Below are 22081 nucleotides of genomic sequence, written 5' to 3'. Positions count from 1 at the left end.
ATGTTTGACATATGGCTCCTCCAAAATTAGTAGGTTATCATCCCTAGATACTTTAAAATGTTCTTGCACGGGCTCTGGAGATTGATGTTTTGGGTTTTTTTCATTTTGTTTTGTTTTTAAATAGCAACACAGAACTTTGATCAGGGAAGACCATAACAAGAGCAGTATAAAACTTGCCTTATGTGTCCCCATAGACTTCCCTGCTGGGTGTGCCAGTCTACCCTTAATCTGTTGCTTTTCTGGAGCTACTTGTTGATGATTGTGAAGCTTTCCAAGACTCACAGTCATAAAACAAAAGAGAGGATCCCAACCAATTCAATATTTCCTCTTCGAACTAGCTCAGGGGTAGACTGGACCTTCAAGAGAGAAAGGTTTCAAAGGACTTTCAAAGGACAATTTCAAAATTCTGAGTAAATAATAAGACACTGCACAGGTACTTCCACTTGCCTACAAAACGATAATCAAATCTTAAAGATAACTTCCTGTCTCCTTGATGTTACTGTTTTTTGTTTTGTTTTGATTGGAAAGGGGAGGTGGGTGATGCATTGGTTTTCAGTGGTATTATACCTTGTCTTTGCTGTGGCAGCCTGTAGATTTTTCTGACTGAATCATAGATTCACAGACTTGCCAGGCTGGAAGGGACCTTTGAGGTCATCTAGTCCAAATCATGACTGCACAAGAACTCACTCTCTAGTATCTCAGATGTGTAGTCTTCTACCATCTTCTTGAAGATCTCCCAGGATTAAGAACTTACTGTTTCCCAAGCAGCCATTCTGCTTTTGAATATTTCAAACTATTAAGAACTATTATTTTTACAACAATCTGAATCTGTCTTTCTGATTTTTTGCAACTGTCCCTACACCTGTTCCAACTTCTGCCTTCTGGGTCCAAGAAGAACAAGTCTTATCTCTCTTCAACATGAAAGTCTTCCAAATAATGAAGCATAGCTGTCCTGTCTCTTATGCCTTTCTTCTCAGATGAAACATCCTCAGTTCCTTTAACCAATCCTCATCCTGATCATTATGCTCTGGACATATTCCAGCTTATAATTGTTATGTTTAATATGTGGCCTATTTTATTCCAAATCTGGTCAGAATAGGATGTCAAGAACTCCTGGGGAAAGGCCTACAAACTGTTCTCTAACACTAATCATTTTTAAAAGTGACAAAATGAGAACATTAAGTTCTTTCAACTCTACTTACAAAATTGTATTGATATCTTTTGATTTTATATTGCCTTAACATATCCCTCACAGAGACATCCTTGAGTGGGTGGGGGTAGGGAGTAGGGAGAAACATACTTTTTTTTAAAGGAGAAAAATAAGGAGGGGAGAGCAGTTTGGCAAAATTAGCAGACACATCTGAGCAGACACATCCATAGGGTCTGACTACATTGGCAAAGTTCCATAGTTATAGTACCCCCACCTTTGCAAAGAAAGAAGGGAGGAATATATTTTGATCTCTTCTGTGGGGATAAGGGTGTTCATTATAATGATCTAGTGTTCCAAAACTGCAACCTTTTGGATGATGTGAAAGAGAAATTAGAAATAAAATTCAGTGCTACTCTTTATATCTACATGGTCTAAATCTGATAGGTCAGTGGGAAACAAAACAGAAGAAAAGGAAACTGAGGAAGATAGAGTGGAGAAAAGGCTAATCTAGGAATTTATTTGGAGAAAAAATGAGCAATTTTACTCATTATACAATTGCCTAAATGACTCCTCAGAATGTCGTGAGCAGTTACTTTTAGAAGTATAACAGGCAAATTAGAAGGAAAGATGAGATTATTTCAACTTGATCTTTGATTATCCTATGAACAGTACTGTTCTTGCTGTGCTGAGAATGTGGTTAAAATGACTGAAGTGGATGGTAAAATGGATAAAGTAACTGCCTGATGATGCTTGTGCCACAGAAAGTGTCACATATGAAGAAATATTTAAGCATTTTAATACTTCAAAGACTTAAAAATCAGCAGAGTCTTCATTTAGTTCAACTACCTGTTGTTTTTTTTTTTTTTAATGAGGAAACTGAAGCTCATAGAAAGAAAGTGACTTGCCCGAGACAACACCAGGTATAAGTCGAAAAATCTAGATTTTATCTTGATCCTTGGACTCCAACTACAATGCTTTTTCTTTTTTTTTTTTACAGCAATTGGAGTTAAGTAACTTGCTCAAGGTTACACAGCCAGTTATTTCTAAGTGTATACCGCTAAGTGTCTGAGCCCGGATTTGATCCCCAGGTCATCCCGACACTGGAGCTGGTGCTCTTACTCGCTGTGCTACCTGGCCGCCCCCTACAATGCTTTTTCTACCACATCTTTGTAGCTGGCCCAGGAACTCCATGCTGAACTATCATTATACTCTACATAGGAGTCTCATGCCATCCCAAAGAGCAGTGTGACTTATTTTATTTAGTTTGGTTTAGTCAGGGATGCTTCCCCAATTTGCAGTCTCAATGGCCAGCCAGATTTCTAAAGGATGGCTAAATATGATTCTCTGGTTTCTAGGGGTAACCCCAAGGGCTTAGGTTTCTAGCACTGCTGTTTCCTAGCCACTGTCAACAATAAGCCAGTTAACTATAATGGTAACAAGAATTTGAAGATTTTCAAATCAAGGAGCCCTGCTCCTTGATAGGCTTAAGTGAATTGGAGGACCTTCACTGATTTAAAAATATACTCTGCCTGCTAAGAGGCTGCATGTGGTCACATGGAGCCTGTGGTGGGAAGAGTTTGCTGAAGGGTAGAACAGAGCCCACAGGAGAAGCTGGCTTTGAGCCAGGCTTGTTTTTCAGGCAGGTACAACTTTCGTTACTTTGTAGTCGAGTGGGTCAGGAGGGCTGTGATAGTCTCTGACCACCTCTGTAGTCAAGTGGGTCAGGAGGGCCGTGATGGTCTCTGACCACCTCTGAGGCAAGGTTTTGCTTTGGGGCTCACTTTGGGAAGAGTTGTGTGATTTGGCCAGATGAGACTCTAGGCAGCCATTGATCCCCCTGGCTTTGAAAACCCAGATGTTGGTGCTTCTCTCTCTGGTAACTAACTGTTATATATGTGACGGTCAGATAGCTAGAAGCCCTGTCGTTCTGCTGAATTGTGTTTTCTCTGTATTTTTGTCGGCTTGTAACTTCTGTTTGTATTTTCTCTGAAGTTCAGGATGCCGACTTTTTCCCCTGAACTAGGTAAATGATATATGTTTGATTGAAGTAAAATTATTAACCCTTTTTGAGTTGCTTTCCTTTAGAAAAGCATATCTAAGAACCTGTGTTAGCAGCCATCCTCGGTATGCTAGGGTGCTTGCTGCTACATTAACCCATCAGCTTTTAGAAAAAGAATTAGTTAAGAAGGCATAGTAAGAGTAGTTGGAGTGAAACATCTCCACTAAAAGTAGGATAAAGTGCAGACTCTTCTTAAGAATACAAGGTCTCTGAAGAGAGTGGACTCAAACTTAAAGTACACAGGTAGGAAAGTATACATGTAGAAAGCATATGTGAAAAAAGGGTAACTTAAAAATCCTGCTTCCTGGACGCTCTTTCCAATAGTGTACTGGTGCCAGATTGGAACAACTGGAGAGATATGATCACTAAATTTTCAGCGTGAGCATTTACGCTTCAGAAATTGGCAAATGCTACAAATTAGTGCTTGATTTGTAGTTTCATTGATTGTTAAAACAATGATGGGGAAAATGTCTATATGGCAGTTTAAGAACAATTGGGAAATTGACACTTGTTCACACTTCCACATACTGGATGATACTACTTGCCAAACATATTTTACAAAGTTCTCCTAGGTTACCAGTCATCTTGTTGCCTGCAGAGGCTTTCCTTTGCATATACATGAAAAGGACAGAAATAAGTAGTTTTGAAAGGAAGGGTTCTCACTCTAAGGATCAGTGACTTTATAGAATCCATCAATGGAATTTCTTTCTGCAACAAGGTTCATGCTCCCTGAAGCTGTCTATCCTTGGGATTATTATAGTTCCCAACTGGAGATTTTGTCTTCTGCAATCCAAGTAACACAGGATACCCAAATCTTCTCCAGGGATCTTAGAAGCATATAGGAAATACAGTTGGAAGTCCAAATTCATCTTTCAATGGGACAAGTAGACTAAAAAGAAAACAGTCTCATAAAAGCACCAAATAGATGCAACTTACTTTAACTATATATGTGTGTGTGTGTGTGTATATATATATATATATGTATATATATATGCATACACATTCCATTTTAAACTTAACAAACACCAAATAAATAGGCCTTTTCATATACATAATATAATGGAAAAGATTGTTCATGAATTTGTAGATCTTGTTAAGTATAGCTTGCTTTTCTTTTGAAAGTAAAAAATGAATACAATTTCTATCTTTCAAAGCATTATATCAAATATGAAGAATCAAACAAAGCATAATCCCACATTGGCCAAGTACAAAAATGTAAATCTATTCTGTACATTAATCCCTTCATTTTTCTGTCAAAAGGTGGGCAGCATGCTTCATGATCTAGTTTTCTAGATAATTCTCTGGATTAACAGTTGGTTATTGTATTTATCAGAATTTCATTAAGTCTTTGAAAGTTATTTATGGTTTGTAAAATATGTTTATTAATATTGTATAAATTGTTCTCCTGGTTCTGCTTACTTCACTCCTCAATAGCTCCTATAAGAGTTAAATCTTATGGAACAATAGTATTCCATTATATTCATACATCATACTTTGGTCAGTCACTCCCCAATTCATGGGTACCCCTTTAGTTTCCTGTTCTTTCATATAAAAAGTTATTACTCTAAATATTTTGGGTTTTTATACTCTATGATCTCTTTGAGGTATAAGCCTAGAAGTGGTATTTGTGGCAGCAAGCACCCCAAGCCTGCCCAGGGTCGCTGCCAACACAGGTTCTTAGATCTGCTTTGATAAAGGAAAGCAACTCAAAATGGGTTAACAAGCTTACATCAGTCAGATATGTATCGTTTACCTAGTTCAGGGGAAAAAGGTCAGCACACGGAAGTTCAGAGTATAGAGAGAGAATTATCAAGACAGAGAATCAGATCAAGTAGACAGTTTCCAAACTGTCTAACCATTTCATCCATACCAAACCACATCTGAGTTTCAAAGCCGGGGGTCTCTGGACAACGGCTTCCCAGAATTTCATCTGACCAAATCACAGAACACTTCTCAAAGTGAGCCCCAAAACAAAGCTACATATCAGGGCTTATATAGCCTTCTCCTGGCTCAGAGAATGTAACAACCTTATTGACTCACTGGCCAATGAAGAAGTAACTACTGAAAAACAAGCCTCCCACCCCAGGCTCCAGGTGCAATTTAGCCTAGGGGCAGGGAAGATCTTCAAAATTTACATTCCCATTACAGTATTCTGGGTCAAAGGGTAAACACAATATAGCGACATGTTAGGCATAGTTCTAAATTGCTTTCTAGAAAGCCCAAACCAATTTATAATTCCACTAACAGTAAATTAATGCGCCTGTTTTTTTTTTTTCTATAGCACCTCCAACATTTGTCATTTTCTCTTTTTTGTCAACTTTGTAAATTTGATAAGTGTGAGATGTAACACCAGAGTTGCTTTAATTTGCCTTTCCTAATTATTAGGTTTTGGAAGCATTATTTTCTTATGGTCATTAATAGCTTGGATTTCTTCTTCTCAAAACTACTTGTTCATTTCTTTGGGAAATGCTTGTATTTTTATAAATTTGAATTGGTTCCTTACATTTCTTGATTACAAGAAATATATCTATATTTTGTAGATGAAGTTGTTATTAGAGAAACTTTCTGGAAAATATTTTACCAATTGTTTGCACTCTAATTTCAGCTTCACTGCCTTCATTTGTACAAACTCTTTTTAATCTCAAGTAATCAAAATTGTCCGTTTTAAATTCTGTGATTCTCCCCATTCTTTGTTTGGTCATGAACGTTTTTCCAGTCCCTTATTGTGAAAGTTACTCCCTACCCACACCCCTGCCCATGCTTCTCTAATTTGCTTCATTGTGACCTACCAATATATCCATTTCTATCTTATTTTATGTTGATAATGTTGATCTATGCCTAATTTCTGCCAATTTTAACCAGTTTTCCTGGAATTTTTAAATAGAGTACTTATCCCAATATTTAGGATCTTTGGTCTTATCAAATACTATTTTCCTATAACCATTTGTTTCTGTAAATTTTGTATTTATTATGTTCAGCTGGCCTCTCTTTTTAACATATGCCAAATTGTTTTGATCAATCTTGCTTTGCAGTATACTTTGAGATGTAGTACCTTTAGGCTCCTCTTATTTGTCACATTTTTTTTTATTATTCATCTTAAGATTCTTGACCATTTCTTCCTACAGATAAACTTCTTTATAGGTTTTTTTTTATTAGCACTATAAGATAATCTTTTTTGATAGTTTGATTTGTCATTGTATAAATAAATTTACATAGTATTGTCACTGCCTACCCATAAACCATTAATATTTCTCCAATTGTTTAGGCCTATTGTTATTTCCATGAAGAATATTTTACAGTTGTAGTCATGTAGTTATTGTGTATTTTGGTAGATAGATTCTCCAATATTTTGTAAATTTGATGTTTATTTTTAATTGAATTCCCTTTTTCTGTCTCTGCTGAGTTTATTTTTACATTTACATGTGAAAAAAATTTTCAATTACATGTGAACAAAAAATTTTAACAGTTGTTTTTTAAAACTGTTAGTTCCAGTTCTCCCCCTCTCTCTCTTCCCTCCCCATTCTTTGAGAATACAAGCAATTTGATATAGATATGTGCACATATAAAGCATTTCCATATTAGCCATGTTGCAAAAGAAAATGCAAACCAAAAATAACTCCCCAAGAATTATGAAGAAAGTTTTTAAAAAAAGAATGTATGCTTCAATCTACATTCAGACTCCATCAATTCTTTCTCTGGAGGTGTATAGCCTTTTTAATCATAAATCTTACAGAACTATCTTGAATCATTGTGTTGTTCAAAATAGTGAAGTCATTCACAGTTGATCATCATTATAATACTGCTGTTACTGTGTACAATGTCTCCTGGTTCTGCTCATTCACTTTATCAATTCATATAAGTCTTCCCAAGTTTTTTGGGAAGCATCCTATTCATCATTTCTAATAGCATAATATTATTCCATAATAAACATATACTACAATGTATTCAGCCATTCCCCAATTGATGTGTATCACCTTAATTTCCAATTCTTTGCCACCACAAAAAAGCTGCTATAAATATTTTTGTACATATATGTCCTTTTCCTTTCTCTTTGATTTCTTTGGGGTACAGACCTAGTAGTGGTATTGCTGGGTCAGAGCATATGCAGTTATATATGCATTTGGGCATACTTCCAAATTGCTTTTCAGAATGGTTGGATCAGTTTACAACTCCACCAACAGTGCATTAGTGTCTCAATTTTTCCACATCTCCTCCAACATTTATAATTTTCCTTTTCTGTCATATTAGTCAATGTGATAGGTGTGAGGTGGTACCTCAGAGTTATCTGAATTTGCATTTCTCTAGTCAATAGTGATTTAGAGCATTTGTTCTTATGATTATAGATAGCTTTGATTTCTTCTTCTGAAAACTGCCTGTTTCTAGTCTTTGACTATTTATAAACTGGGGAAACACTTGTATTCATATAAATTTGACTTGACTTATATACATATGAAAAAAGATGCCTTTATCAGGGAAAAATGATATAAAAAATTTCTGCAGTTTTCTGCTTTCCTTCTAATCTTGGCTGCATCAGTTCTGTTTTTTCAAAAACTTATTAATTTGATGTAATCAAAATTATTCATTTTGTGTCCTATAATGTTCTCTATCTTGTGTTTGGTCATAACTTCTTCCCTTTTCAATTGATCTTATAGGTAAAGTATTCCATGCTCCCCTAATTTGCTTATGAAATCACCCTGTATCTCTAAATCATGTTCCAATTTTGACCTTATCCTGATATACAGCATGAGGTGATGGTCTGTAGCTAGTTTCTGCCATACTGCTTTCCCAGCAATTTTTGTCAAATAATGATTTCTTTTCCCAAAGTCTTGGATCTTTGAGTTTGTTAAACATTACATTACTATGATTTTCAGCTGAGTTTTATTGATGATGTAGAGAAATAATGATGATTTATGTAATTTGCTTTATATCCTTTAACTTTGCCAAGGTTACTAATTCTTTGAATCAAATTTAACTCATTATTTTGACCAAGATATCTTCAGGAATAAAGCAATAGTTTTGTTTCTTCTTTACTTAGGTTTATTCCCTCAATTTATTTCTCTTATGTTATTGATATAGCTAGCATTTCTATCACTGTATTAAACAGTGGTGGTAATAAAGGATATCTTTGCTTTAACCCTGATCTTACTGAAAAAGCCCCTAGATGGTCTTCATTATATATGCTGTACTTCAGAGTCTTGAATTTAGATAGATACTACTTACGTATTAAGGAAAGGTCTATTTATCCTTGTGCTTTATAGAGCTTTTAAAAAATAAGTTAAATTTTTCAAAAGCTTTCCTACTAACTATTAAAATCATTTTATAATTTTGGAATTTTTCCTTTGTAATATGGTATATTCTATTTATGGTTTTCCATATATTTAATCAACCCTCTATTACCGGTATATATCCACCCTAGTTAGAGTATGTAATATTTTAAATATATTGTTAGAGGATCTGTGCTCATTTTTATTTAAGATTTTTTAATAAAATTTACAACAACAAAACCATATTTGTGTCATGCAAAAAGTTTGGAAGAATCTCTTCCAGTTTTTACAAAGAGTTTGTGTAATATCAGAATTAATTATTCTTTGAATGTCTTACAGAATTCATTGGTAAATACAATTTGGTTTTCCTTTATCTTTTTTTAAACTCAGTCTGGTTAGCTACCCGCTTTATTAGAATTTTAAATTTTTACTTATCAATGCATTTTTGTTGCTTTCATGTTGATTAGACTTTTCTGGATTGTGTCTCTGATTTATTATGGTACTCTTGTTATCCTTATGGTAAGGCATCCTTTTCTCCAATGCTCCACTTGGACTTGTTATAGAGTTCTTCTGATTTTCCGTATTTATATCTTGGGCTTCTCTCAGTCTATACAATTTTATCATTGTGTTTATAACTTTCTTCCATTTACTCATATTTCTAATCTTATTTCTGGATTGAAGCTTTGTGCGTGGGTAGACTGAGCTACCTCTCATATTTTGGGTACTATATACATTGGCTAAGCATAGGTCCTACCAACTATGTGAATTGTTGGGGTTGGGCTCATTCTCTGGGTGTTTTATGTAGATACTGGACTTGATTCCTTTTTGTCTTTGTTTTCTTTGCACAATTTCAAACCTGGTATTGCTCTATCCTTTACCATAAGCCTGGTACACTGGTACATCCAACCTAGATGTTATTTATTGGACCTGTATCATGCTTCCTGGGATGATCTCAGGTGCTGTTCTGCCTTTTTCCCTTACTGTGGCTCCTGAAGTCATCCCAGCAAGGACTATCTAAGCCCTGAGCTGCTTCAGTATTGCACACCATAATTCCCAAAGGCTGGTTTGTGCTTGGTTCCTTTGGGTTCCTGCATATCTGATTAATTGTCTACATTGCCTTGTCTCCACTCAAAACATCCACAGGAAATATTTTTCTATAGTCCTGAGCTGTATAGATGATTTTATAATTCTTTATCTGGTTTTCTTTGACATTCTTTCTTATCTGTTTTTTGTAATTATCAAAGTTTCTGGGGATTATTGGATCCTCTAGAGTCTAGCACTTCCATTTTCCCAAGATACCTCAATATGTATGAATTCCAAGAGGGATGAAGCTCTTAGGGTAGTTTAAATGAGATTTCTAAACCAGTGAGATAATTTTAACCTATTGACCTGAAATCTTTAAGGATTTCAGAGAAGTTATCCGGATAAATTTCCCCAAAAGGCAAACACACTGTTTAAAAGAAATAAGTAGGGGAGGGGGAAGAACATTTATGAGCTATGTGCAAATAAATAGAGTGATCCTGAATGAATTTTTTGGTATATTAATATAATAGGTATCAATATATAAAAAGTAAAACCAAGTAAATGTTTTTTTTTGTATTGTAAGAAAGCACATTACAAAAGTCCAATTAGCTGTTTTTGTTTTTGTTTTTAAAGAGGGAGTAAATGCTATTTTCCTCTAAGGGATCCCTATAAATCAGAGTATTCAAGACTGATATTCCTACAGCATGAATCTCTCCAATGGGTCCTTGCAAATGTGAAGGGCCCCAAAATGAACTTGAGTGAAACTCTCATTGTATACCATCCCCTCCAGAGTTATTTCCCCAACTAAAACTTGCAATGGCAGAACAGGTTCCTGAATCATAGATGACTATAACTCTGTAGGTTCTGGAAGATAACCTTGAGTCATCAAGTTTATAGTAATGTCATTCACATATCCCAACTGGTATGCTTCCCAGTAATAATCTGACTTACTTATTTTAGCAAAAATATTTACTAAGATGATACTATAAGAAGAGTAGTTATTAAAAAAAAACATGACAAACCAGGGACAAACTCTATCCTTGTAAATTTAATCCTCAAGAGAGTGGGATCAAGTTTAAAATTAAAAGATACTAAAACACACCCACTGGGAACAAATTTGGTAAAGGGGTAATACAATTACCAGTTACCAGAAGTGCTTTTCTTCCTTCATAGAGTTCTCATGAAGTTCTCTTTAGATGTACCGTGTTTCCCCGATAATAAGACACTGTCTTATTAAATTTTTTGGAAAGAAAAACACCAGAGGGCTTATTTTCAGGGGAGGGCTTATGTTGTCCTGCCTCAGCTCTCCTCCGCAGCACTGCTCTCAATGGCACCAGCAAGCAAATCACTGGGGAAGAACAGGATGACGCGCTCACTGCTGCAGCTCTGATTGGATGCAGCTTGGAGCGCGGCGTGCATTTCACTGGGGGGGGGAGGGGCGGTGCATACAGAGGGTACCATAATGTAGCATGTAGCGCAGGGGATCACCTTCAATACAGTAGCAATCTCAATAGGGCTTATTTTCGGGGGAGGGCTTATTTTAGAGGAACCTTACACAGTAAGGGGAGGGCTTATTTTCGGGATAGGTCTTATTATCGGGGAAACACGGTAACTGTGCTGGACCTCAAGGATTGGTGCCTTTGTAGAGTCTATAGCAAATACTTCTCTCTGCCACAAGGGGTCATGTTCCCTGAAGCAACTTCTCTTTGGGTAACTTGCTCCTAGCTGGATATATCTTCTGCTAGTCCAGGCTCTTTGATCTCAGCTGAATGTACTACTTTCTAGTACATTTTTATTTACTACTTACCTCTCTTATCCCCTTCCTCACCTGCTTTACAGCAGGGTAAGATAGATTTCCATACTCAATTGAGTGTGTGTTATTCCCTCCTTAAGCCAAATCCAATGAAAGTAAAGTTCATTTATTTCCTCTCAACTCCCACCCTCTTCCCCTCCATTGTAAAAGCTCTTTCTCACCTCTTTTATGTGAGATGATTTATTACATTCTACCTCTGCCTTTCTATTTCTCCCAGTACATTCCTCTCAACACTTAATTTTGTTTTTTAGGCATCATCCCTTCATATTCAGCTCACCCTGTGCCCTCTGTCTACACACACACACATACATGCATGTGTATACATATACATACATACACATATACACACATATATACATGTATTCATACACAAACACACATATGTATGGATGTGTGTGTATATATATATATATATATTCTCTCTAACTAACCTAATACTGAGAAAGGTCTCATGAGTTACAAATATCATCTTTCTATGTAGGGATGTAAACAGTTCAACTTTAATAAGTCTGTTATGGCTTCTCTTTCCTGTTTACCTTTTCATATTTCTCTTGATTCTTATATTTGAAAGACAAATTTTCTATTCAGCTCTTCCAAGAATGCTTGGAAGTACTCTATTTCATTGAAATTCCATTTTTCCCTTGAAGTATCATGCTCAATTTTTCTTGGTAGGTGATTCTTGGTTTTAATCCTACCTCCTTTGACCTCTGGAATATCATATTCCAAGCCCTCTTATCCCTTCATGTAGAAGCTGCTAAATCTTGTGTTATCCTGACTGTGTTTTCACAAAATTCGAATTGTTTCTTTTTGGCTTCCTGTAATATTTTCTGTTTGAGCTAGGAACTCTGCAATTTGACTACAACATTCCTAGGAGTTTTCCTTTTGGGATTTCATTTAAGAGGCAATCAGTGGATTCTTTCATTTTATTTTTTACCCTCTGGCTGTAGAATATCAGGGCAGTTTTCCATGATAATTTCTTGAAAGATGATGTCTAGGCTATTTTTTTCTCATAATTTTCAGATAGACCAATAACTTTTAAATTATATCTCCTGGACCTATTTTCCAGGTCAGTTATTTTTCCAGTGAGATATTTCAAATTATCTTCTATTTTTTTTCATTGTTTGGGTTTCATTTGATAATTTCTTGATTTTTCATAAAGTCACTAGATTCCATTTGCTCCATTCTAATTTTTAAAGAATTATTTTCTTCAATGAACTTTTGGACCTCCTTTTCCATTTGGCCAATACTGCTTTTTAAAGCAATGTTCTCCTCGTTGGTTTTCTGGACCTCTTTTGCTATTTGGGTTATTCTATTTTTAAAGGTGTTATTTTTTTCAACATAAGCTGTTGATTTCGTGATTTCTTGGATCACACACATTTCTCTTCCCAATTTTTCCTCTACTTCCCTTACTTGATTTTTAAAATCCTTTTTGAGCCTTGAATGTTCTGAGACCATTTCATATTTTTCTTGGAGGCTTTGGATGTAGGAGCCTTGACCTTGCTGTCTTCCTCCAGTTGTATGCTTTCATCTTCCTCATCACCAAGGACATAAGAAAATATCTTTTTCACCAAGACAGTAAGCTTCTACAATCTATTTTTTCCCCATTTGATCATTTTTCCAGTCAATTACTTGACTTTTGAGCTCTTTGTTAAGTGGAGGGTGTAGTGCCTCAAGTTTTAGGGGTTTTATGCAGTTGTTTTCAGAGATATCTCTAGGGACCTGTAAATTCTCAGTTCCTTCAAAGCGGTATGATTAAAGGAAAGTAGATCCTCTACTTGCCTGGGCTCTGGTCCATGAGCAACCACAAGCACTCTTTTCTGTCCTGGAACTCTGAGGAGGATTCCCTCTCTACAGCCTCCACCAGTTCTGCCAGGCCAGCACTCCTCCTCACCCCAGGACTACCATCCAGGACTGTGACTCATATCAGTTGCTGGATTCCCCCACCAAGAGGGAGCAGGACAAGAGCTTCTCCAAAAGCAGCAGCAGTAGCTGCAGCTGCTCTGAGACTGGGGCTGGGGCTGGACCATATTCCTCTCTCACCCATGTGATAGAGCTTTCCCACTGACCTTTGAAGCTGCTTTCATGTTTGTGGGTTGAGAAGTCTGAAAACCACCACAGCTACCAGTGCTTCAGTGCCCTGAGGCCTGTTCCAGTCCCTTCTGTGCGGGCACTGCCCATGCTGGGCTGTGCTCCCTCCAAGTCTGGTGCAATAGACCCTTCCTGTCAGCTTTGCAGATTGTCTTGGGCTGGAAATCTGTTTCACTCTGTCAGTTTGTGACTTCTACTGCTCTAGAATTTGTTTAGAGTCTTTTTTTACAGGTATTTTGAAGAGTTTGGGAGCAGAGCTCAAGCAGGTCCCTGCTTCTACTCTGCCATCTTGGACCTTCCCCCTGAGATAATTGTTTTACAATAGTCTTTCAATTATTAACTTCAAGTGAGACATAAAACAAGGAGACAAATGCTTACCAGAGTATTTACCACAGCTATAGATGGTCAGTGCAAATTACAGATGGAAGCTGAATTACCTATTCATGATGAGGTCCTCCAGATATTCTAGTGTGAAAATAACATTGCAAGTTCAACCTAACAACACACATGGGAAAAACAAGGTGGATGATGAATTCCTATTACCTAGACTATGATGGGTAGTTGAATGGATAATCTATTTACCTGATTCATTGGTATATATATTTTGGCAGTCCTGACTCTCCAACGTTTTCTTTACTGTACCACCAATACCTCTTCACACTAGAAATTCACTCCACTTCTCATTGGAAAAGCACCCCGCATCTGTGATCTCTTCCTCTGTTTGGCTGGTTCATCCTAGAACCTAGATTTTGAGAAAAGTGCCCAGGCCAGGCACATTTTCATTCCACTTCACATTGTACTCCTAACTGTCCCCAACTGCTATGTATATACCTCTTTCCCTATCACTTACTTTTCAGTTCCTTTTTATGTATTGTCTTTCTCCGTTAGAATGTAAGTTAGTTGAAAGCAGAGGCTGTCTTTCTTTCTGTTTGTATTTGTGCTCTCAATGCATGTCCTATAGTAAACACTTATTAAATGCTTACTGACAATGCAGATGAATAATGAATTGGGCTGATTTGACCAGGAGGAAGAACTGGCTGAATTGCATTTGGGAAACTGCATAATGTTTTCAAAAATATTACTTTATCTTTCTTACTCTTCTCTCTGAGAATCATTCCATATGATGCTATTGAAAATTCCTGATGCCATGTAATCTTCTTTATGAAAAACTTGAAATTGAGGAATCTTAAAACCTCAAAAGGACTTTAGAATAATACCTAATAATACTAGCTAGCATTTATATAATGCTTTAAGGTTTACAAAGTTCTTTGCAGATATTATCTCATTTTATCCTCAAAATAACCCTGGGAAACACGGGCTATTGTTATCCTCATGTTAGAGGTAAGAAAATTAAGGTACATAGAGGTCAAGTGACTTGCCCAGGGTCACACAGAGCATAAGAGTCTTAGACTTGATTAGAATTCAGGTGACTTTATCAGCTGCACCCCCAGATTATGTAGTCTAATCCTTTTATTTTGCAAAGGAGGAAATTGAGTCCCAGAAATGGGGAACAACTTGTCAACATTCATGAAGCTAGTCAGCAGCAGGGCCCAGACTAAAATCTCCTGATTTCTACTTCAGGGACATTATGAGCTGACATACATACCAAGGTATGTAAGAAAAATAGTGATTATTATTTAGCCCTCACAATTTTTTTTCATCTTGAAAATGCTTTGGAAACAATTAATTAATCAAAAAGAATTTTTACCAATCAGTAAAAATGCTCTTTACAATGTATTAAACCTCTTGAAAGACATTATTTATTCAGCTGCATTTTCTCCTTATTCATAAGAGAGTCATCAGTTTCTCTTTCAGGGGGTATGGTATGTGCTTGCACTCTGGGGAGCCCCTTATACCCCACTTCCTCTATGTACATGAACACTACACACTCTTCCTCTGTCTCTTACAAAATATTTTCAAAATGATTATGTTTTCTGGTGGTGATTAAGATATTTTTCATAATATGAGGCCCAGAATCTGCAGTGCTTTATCAGATTTATAATCCGTCTCCTTGTCTCAAATCTTTCCCCTTGTCAATCCCTCCTCCACACAGGTGCCTAAAGGGTATCTCTGGGTTGTTTTTTTTTTTCTTTTTTGAATTGTTTTTGTTATTTGGAACTTAACAAACACCAACAAATATGCACATTTTCACATACAAAGAAGAACAGAAAAAGAAGATTTTATAATGGAACAACAAATCTCCGTTATGTACGTGTTAGGTTTTTTTAAGGATCTAATAAATTCAGCACACAAGTAACAAAGCTGTCCCACTTGTCTATATTTCCCTCTAAACCTCCTTCTGTTCTGTTCTGTGCATTAAAAAAACAAAACAGCTTCATTGACATCCTTTTTTTCTTTCTTTTTTTGGCATTGTTGTGATTAGGATACCTCCCCCTCCAGCAATTCACCCACCACCATTAATAGATAAACTCTCAGTTGTGACAGAAAAGCATAGTCAAGTAGAATAGTCCATGCATTGGCCATGTCCAAAAATGTATGTCTTCTGCTGCACTTCTGGTGTATGGCCTTTCTGTCAAGTGATAAGTAACAGGTTTCATCATTATTCCTCTGGAATCATGGTTGGTCATCATATTGATCACATTTCTTAAGTCTTTCAAAGTTTGGTGGGTTTTTTCTCCTTTCTTTATAATATTATAGTAGTTGTATAAATTGTTTTCCTAGTTCTACATGCTTTGCTCTGTATTACTTCATACAATTTTTATCCAATTTCCCTGAACATGACCCTTTTGTCATTTCTTATAGCACGATAATATCCTATTACATTCATGCACTATAATTTGTCTAACCATGTCACCACTGAGGAGCATTGTTCCTTAGTTTTTAGTATTTTGCTATAACAAAAAGGGCTTGTATATATGTGTCCTTTCCCTCTTTGTTTTATCTCTTTAGGATACATTCCTAATAATGGGATTTCTAGGTCAATATATATGAAGTTTAGTGATTTTAATTCATTTCCAAATCACTTTCCAGAATGTTTGGACCAATTCATAGTTCCTGATCAGAGTGCTGCTGTGGTCTTTCAGCCCCCTGTGGCATCTTTAGTCAAGATTTGGCTTTAGTCTTCCAGACTCCCTGGGGCATCCCTGGCTGGGGCTCTGCTGCCAACTTTCTGCCTTAGCTCGAGTTGGCTTCCCTGCTAGGACCCCTCTTTAAGACCTCCCCCCTACTGGCTATCTTTTTGTGTAGCTCTTGGCTCTGGTAAGAAGTTTATTGATGTCATTCCTTGGATTTCTTGACCAGCTGGTTCCCTTTCTAGATCATTGCTGGAGATCATTATGGGAGAGCCAGGAATTTTGACCTTTCATGCCACCATCTTAACTCAAAGACCATGATGGTTTTCCTAAAGCACAGATCTAACCATTTCACTCCCCTGTTCAACATGGGCTTCCTATTTCTCAAGGATCAAAAACAAACTCCTCTGTTTGGTGTGTAAAACTCTTCAAAATCTGGCTCTATATACCTTTCCAGAGTTTATTACATAGTATTCCTCTTCATGGGATGAATGAAACATGAACCATGGTTCAGTAAAATAGGCCCATTTGTTGGTACTCTTGCATGACATTCCCTCTCCTGTCGCCATGCCTTTGAATAGACTCACTCATGCATGACATGCACTCTTTTTTCTCCTTTGCCTCTTAGAATCTCTAACTTCCTTCAGGCTCGTACTCAACTTCCAACTCCTACATAAGATATTTTTTGATCCCATCACCTACTAGTACCTCATTCCCTCTTCCCCTGAAATTATATTTCTGTAAAATGTACAACCAATTTGACTCTCAGTTTTTGTATCTCTAAAAGGAGAATGTTTGACCTGTAAAGTCCCTTCTAGACCTTAATCTGTGGTCCTATGATCCGTGAGCTCACTAATGAGAAAGGAGCCCACTAATTTAAATTTAGACATTTTTGGCATTTTGGAGATCACCTTGTCCAGGAGTGGGGAACTTGTGGCCTCGAGGCTACGTGTGACATTCTAGGTCGTTAGGTGTAGCCTTTTGCCTGGATCCAAGTTTTACAGAAGGAATCCTTTTATTAAGGGGATTTATTCTGTGAAGTTTGGATTCAAAGGGTAGCACTTGAGGACCTAGTGGGCCATATGTGGCCTCCAGGCTGCAGGTTCCCCACCCCTAATTCCTTCATTTTAGAAATGAGAAAAATGGGGCGGCCAGGTGGCACAGTGAGTAAGAACGCCGGCCCTGGAGTCGGGAGACCTGGGATTGGTTATGGCTTCAGAACCTCAGATACTTAGTACCCACACAAAATAACTGGCCATGTAACCTTGAGCAAGTTACTTAACCCCAATTGCTTATTTTAAAAAAAATGAGAAAAATGAAATAACAGAGGAAGTCTGAACAGGTCCTTTAAACTCAATCCAGTCTGCCTTCCATTACACAATGTTGCTTTTTTTTTTTAAAGCAATTGGGGTTAAGTAACTTGCTCAAGGTTACACGGCCAGTTATTTCTGGGTGTGGTGCTGAGTATCTGAGCCCAGATTTGATCCAGGTCATCCTGACACTGGAGCCGGTGCTCTTACTCGCTGAGCCACCTGGCTGCCCCTAAGCAACTGGGGTTAAGTAACTTGCTCAAGGTTACACAGCCAGGTGTTTCTGGGTGGGTGCTAAGTGTCTGAGCCCAGATTTGATCCCCAGGTCATCCCAACACTAGGGCTGGTACTCTTACTCGTTGTGCTACCTGGCCGCCCCCACAATGTTGCTTTCTAAAGTCTCAAAAGTATATTTAATAGTTTGTACTTTCTGCTATGCTTTATACATTATACCCCACCTTAAGAGTTGGGAGTCCTTGAGTCTAGTCTCAGTTATGTTCCCCTGGCTGATCAGCTCTGTGACTTAGGCAAGTCACTTTACATCTCTTGATCTGTTTCCTCCTTTGTCAAATGAAGGCCTTGATATGACCAGATGATCTCTAAGGTTTTCTCCACCTCTAACATTCTAATCTTGATTCTGTCACTTATAATTCACACCAGCTAGCATAAATTGGTTGTCTGCCCTTCTTTGCATAAATTTGTTTTAGGAAAAGCAAAAGTGAAAAGAGTCGCTTCTTACCTGTGTGATTATGCCATATTATGCTGTAGTGAAGAATAGAACTCTAGGGTTCCTTTATTTCTCTCTTTACAAATTCTGATGAATTCTGGGTCCTACCCATCTGTTCCATGGAATCTTAAAAGATCAAATCAAAAACTGTTTCAAAATCTGTTGTGCTTTTCTTCTTCCTTAGTCCATTTGGACAGTGCCTTCTCTGCTTTTCCTTTTCGTAAAGTCTGCCTTGCTCTGTGTCTACTTCTTATGCCTGTCTAAAAATGTTTGTGAGAAAGGGGTTTGGGAAGAAGAAGACAAGATGAAGTCCTGCCATTGTTTTGAACACAGTCGAAAGAAGCATTTATTAAGTAGTTACCATGTATAAGCTTTTGTGAGAGGTGCTGGGAATATGAAGTGAAAAAGAAAACTGCCCTGCCACAAGGTTAGGAGAGATATGACATTTACACAAACAAATACAAGTTAGAGAAAGGCTCATAGTGGAGGCAGCTCCTGAGCTGAGCTTTAAAGGACAGCCAGTATAGCAGAGTATAAGGAATACTGGGCTTTGTGGAAGGAAATACAGGTTTCAAAATCTTGCCTCCTACATTTACTACTTATGTCACCATAAACAAGTTACTAACCTTCTGTAAACCTCAGTTTAATAATATGCAAAATATTAGCTAATAAAATATTAGGTACCTTTGAGGTAGGTAATGTTACTTATTTCAAAGGATTTGGGGAAAACCAAATTAGATCATCTTTGGAAAGTGCATTGCAAAACTTAAAAGCTTCTATAGAAATGTCAGTTATTGTTATTGAAGAAAGCTAAGGATTCTTCCTGAGAAGCAGAGCTGAGTAAGGAATGCATTGAGAGCATAAGGGATGGCCTCCACAAATGCATGGAAGTGGGAAATAGAATGCCAATTTTGACAAATAATCAATAATAGAGAACAATATGAAATAAGACTGGAGAAACAGAGTGAAGCCTGATTGTGGAGGGGCTCAATGCAAGTGTAAGGTCTTTGTGTCATTATAGAAACAAAGGTCAAGTCAGCTACTGGAAGTTTTTGAGCAGGAGAAAGATGGGCGAAGGATGCATGTAAAAGAGAGGTTAAAGCCTAGAAGTAAGGAGATGAATGAGATTATTTTGGTAGTATAGATGAGTGCAGATAAGGATCTCTGGAGGCAATATTTGTGATGAAAGAGATGTTGGAGAAGTAGAATGACCAAGATTTAGTAAGTGAATATTAGATTGGGATACGATGAGGAAGGTGGAAGAAGCAAAGCAAATGCAAGTTTTCTGAACAGCGTGACTAGGAAAATACTGTGTTTCCCCGATAATAAGACACTGTCTTATTAATTTTTTTGGAAAGAAAAACACCAGAGGGCTTATTTTCAGGGGAGGGCTTATGTTGTCCTGCCTCAGCTCTCCTCCGCGGCACTGCTTTCAATGGCCCCAGCAAGCAAATCACTGGGGAAGAAAAGGATGACGCGCTCACTGCTGCAGCTCTGATTGGATGCAGCTCGGAGTGCAGTGTACGTTTCACCCGGGGGGGGGGGAACGGTGCATACAGAGGGTACCGTAATGTAGCGTGTAGCGCATGGATCACCTTCACTACAGTAGCAATCTCAATAGGGCTTATTTTCGGGGGAGGGATTATTTTAGAGGAATCTTACACAGTAAGGGGAGGGCTTATTTTTGGGATAGGTCTTATTATCGGGGAAACATGGTAGTATTGCTTAAATCATTAAGCAGTTTAGCATGAAAGATGTCTTCAACTTGGTAGAGGTCTCCTAAAACTATAGTCATCTAGAGGGGAAAAAAGAGTCACATTTTCTAGAGCAGCATTTTGGACTTACCCTAAAATGCTAGAAAGACGTTCAGCAAAAGACATTGCAGTAGATCAGTAATCAAAATTTATTGTAATTGTTAGTGGTCTAGTCTTGTGGAAGTACCACAGATTCAAAGGAAGACTTTGACCATCTAAAGACTTATTGAATGTCATTCTAGATAGATGAGTTCCCCAGATAGTTGATGGTTTACCCTTTAAAGGATCCAAGCTTTTGTGAATTGTTAGCATTACTTTGAAGATCTTCTTAAAATGAATACACATATATTCCTACTTTATTTCTAGCTCGCATTGAAGATAATATAAGCTCTTTTTAATGGCCCCTTTATATGCAGTCAGACTCCAAGTCAAGAAGCATTTATTCAGTGCTTATTACTTTCCAAGAACTGTACTAATAGCCCCTGACCTCCATGTACAAATGAGGATGAAAACACCTGACTCAATGATTATATCCATGTACATATATGGTAGAGTATGATTAGGGGCATGGGAGGGATTGGTTAGGTATGGATAGGAATGAGAAAGTGGAAAGTTGGGGCCAGGGAGGGAGTTTCTGCAGCCTAAGATTCATAATCACATTCTAAGTGGAACCACAGTACAATAGCTTGTTATGCCCTTCACAGGAACAATAATAATATTGATTTGATTATCAATCCCTGAGCAAGAGGTCGAAGTGATATGAGGTAAAATACCCAGGGATAACTCACTGATGGACACATGCACATATGTAAGTAAACACACACTTATGCATTATGTACATATAGACATAGAAATTGCCTTCTCATTCATGTAACACATGAATGATGCCATGCAAGATAATATGTGTTATATGTAAGCACAATATTTACATGCATATGTAAAACATGTGTATACAAGATGTATAACAGTGTGGAGGGTGGAGACAGAGAAAGAGACAAAGAGAGAGAGAAGGAGAGAGACACACACAGATGCTTAGTTTCAGTCATTTCTGACTCTTTGTGTCCCTATTTGGGGTTTTATTGGCAAAGATACTGGAGTAGGTTGCTATTTTCTTCTCTAGTTCATTTTACAGATGAGGAAACTGAGGTAATCAGCTTTAAGTGACTTGTCCAGGGTCACACTGCTAGTAAGTATCTGAGGCCAGATTTGTACTCCAGGCCTAGCACTCGATCTACTGTGCCACCTAGCTGTCTCTGTTGTGGATATGCATATACATATACATATCCAATTCAATAAACATTTCTTAAGTGCCAGTCACTGTACTAAGTGTTGGGAATACAATTAATAAAAAAAAAGATAATCCCTGACCTCAAAGAGTTTACAATCTAATAGGAGAAAACAACACACAAAGATGCAGGAAAGGGCATCAAGAGTAGTGGGGGTACCTAGGAACATATCTTGTTCTGGAGATTAAAACCAAGTAGAACAGCAGATACAGAGTGAAAGGAATACAAAAGTCTTTCTGCCCTCTATCAAGGAGGGCATTGGGAGGAGTTTAGGGGAGAAGAGGCAGAGGGAGATTGTGTCAGTCAGGGCTTGAGTGAGTCACATGGTGATGAGATTAGAAGTGATGGCCTTAAGTTGGGAGGGGCATCTTCTTCCTTCCTTCCTTCCTTCCTTCCTTCCTTCCTTCCTTCCTTTCATTCGTGTTCCTTTGCTTCCTTCCTTCCTTCCTTCCTTCCTTCCTTCCTTCCTTCTTTCTATTCATCCACCTATCCATCTATCCATCCATCTTTCTGTCTATCTATCTATCAATCTATCTATCTATCTATCTATCTATCTATCTATCTATCTATCTATC

This window comes from Petaurus breviceps, unplaced genomic scaffold (assembly GCF_028583685.1).
Source record: "Petaurus breviceps papuanus isolate PSGF00001 unplaced genomic scaffold, PetGlider_PUasm1.0 551, whole genome shotgun sequence".
NCBI lineage: Eukaryota > Metazoa > Chordata > Mammalia > Diprotodontia > Petauridae > Petaurus > Petaurus breviceps.
This window is presented reverse-complemented; position numbering follows the sequence as displayed.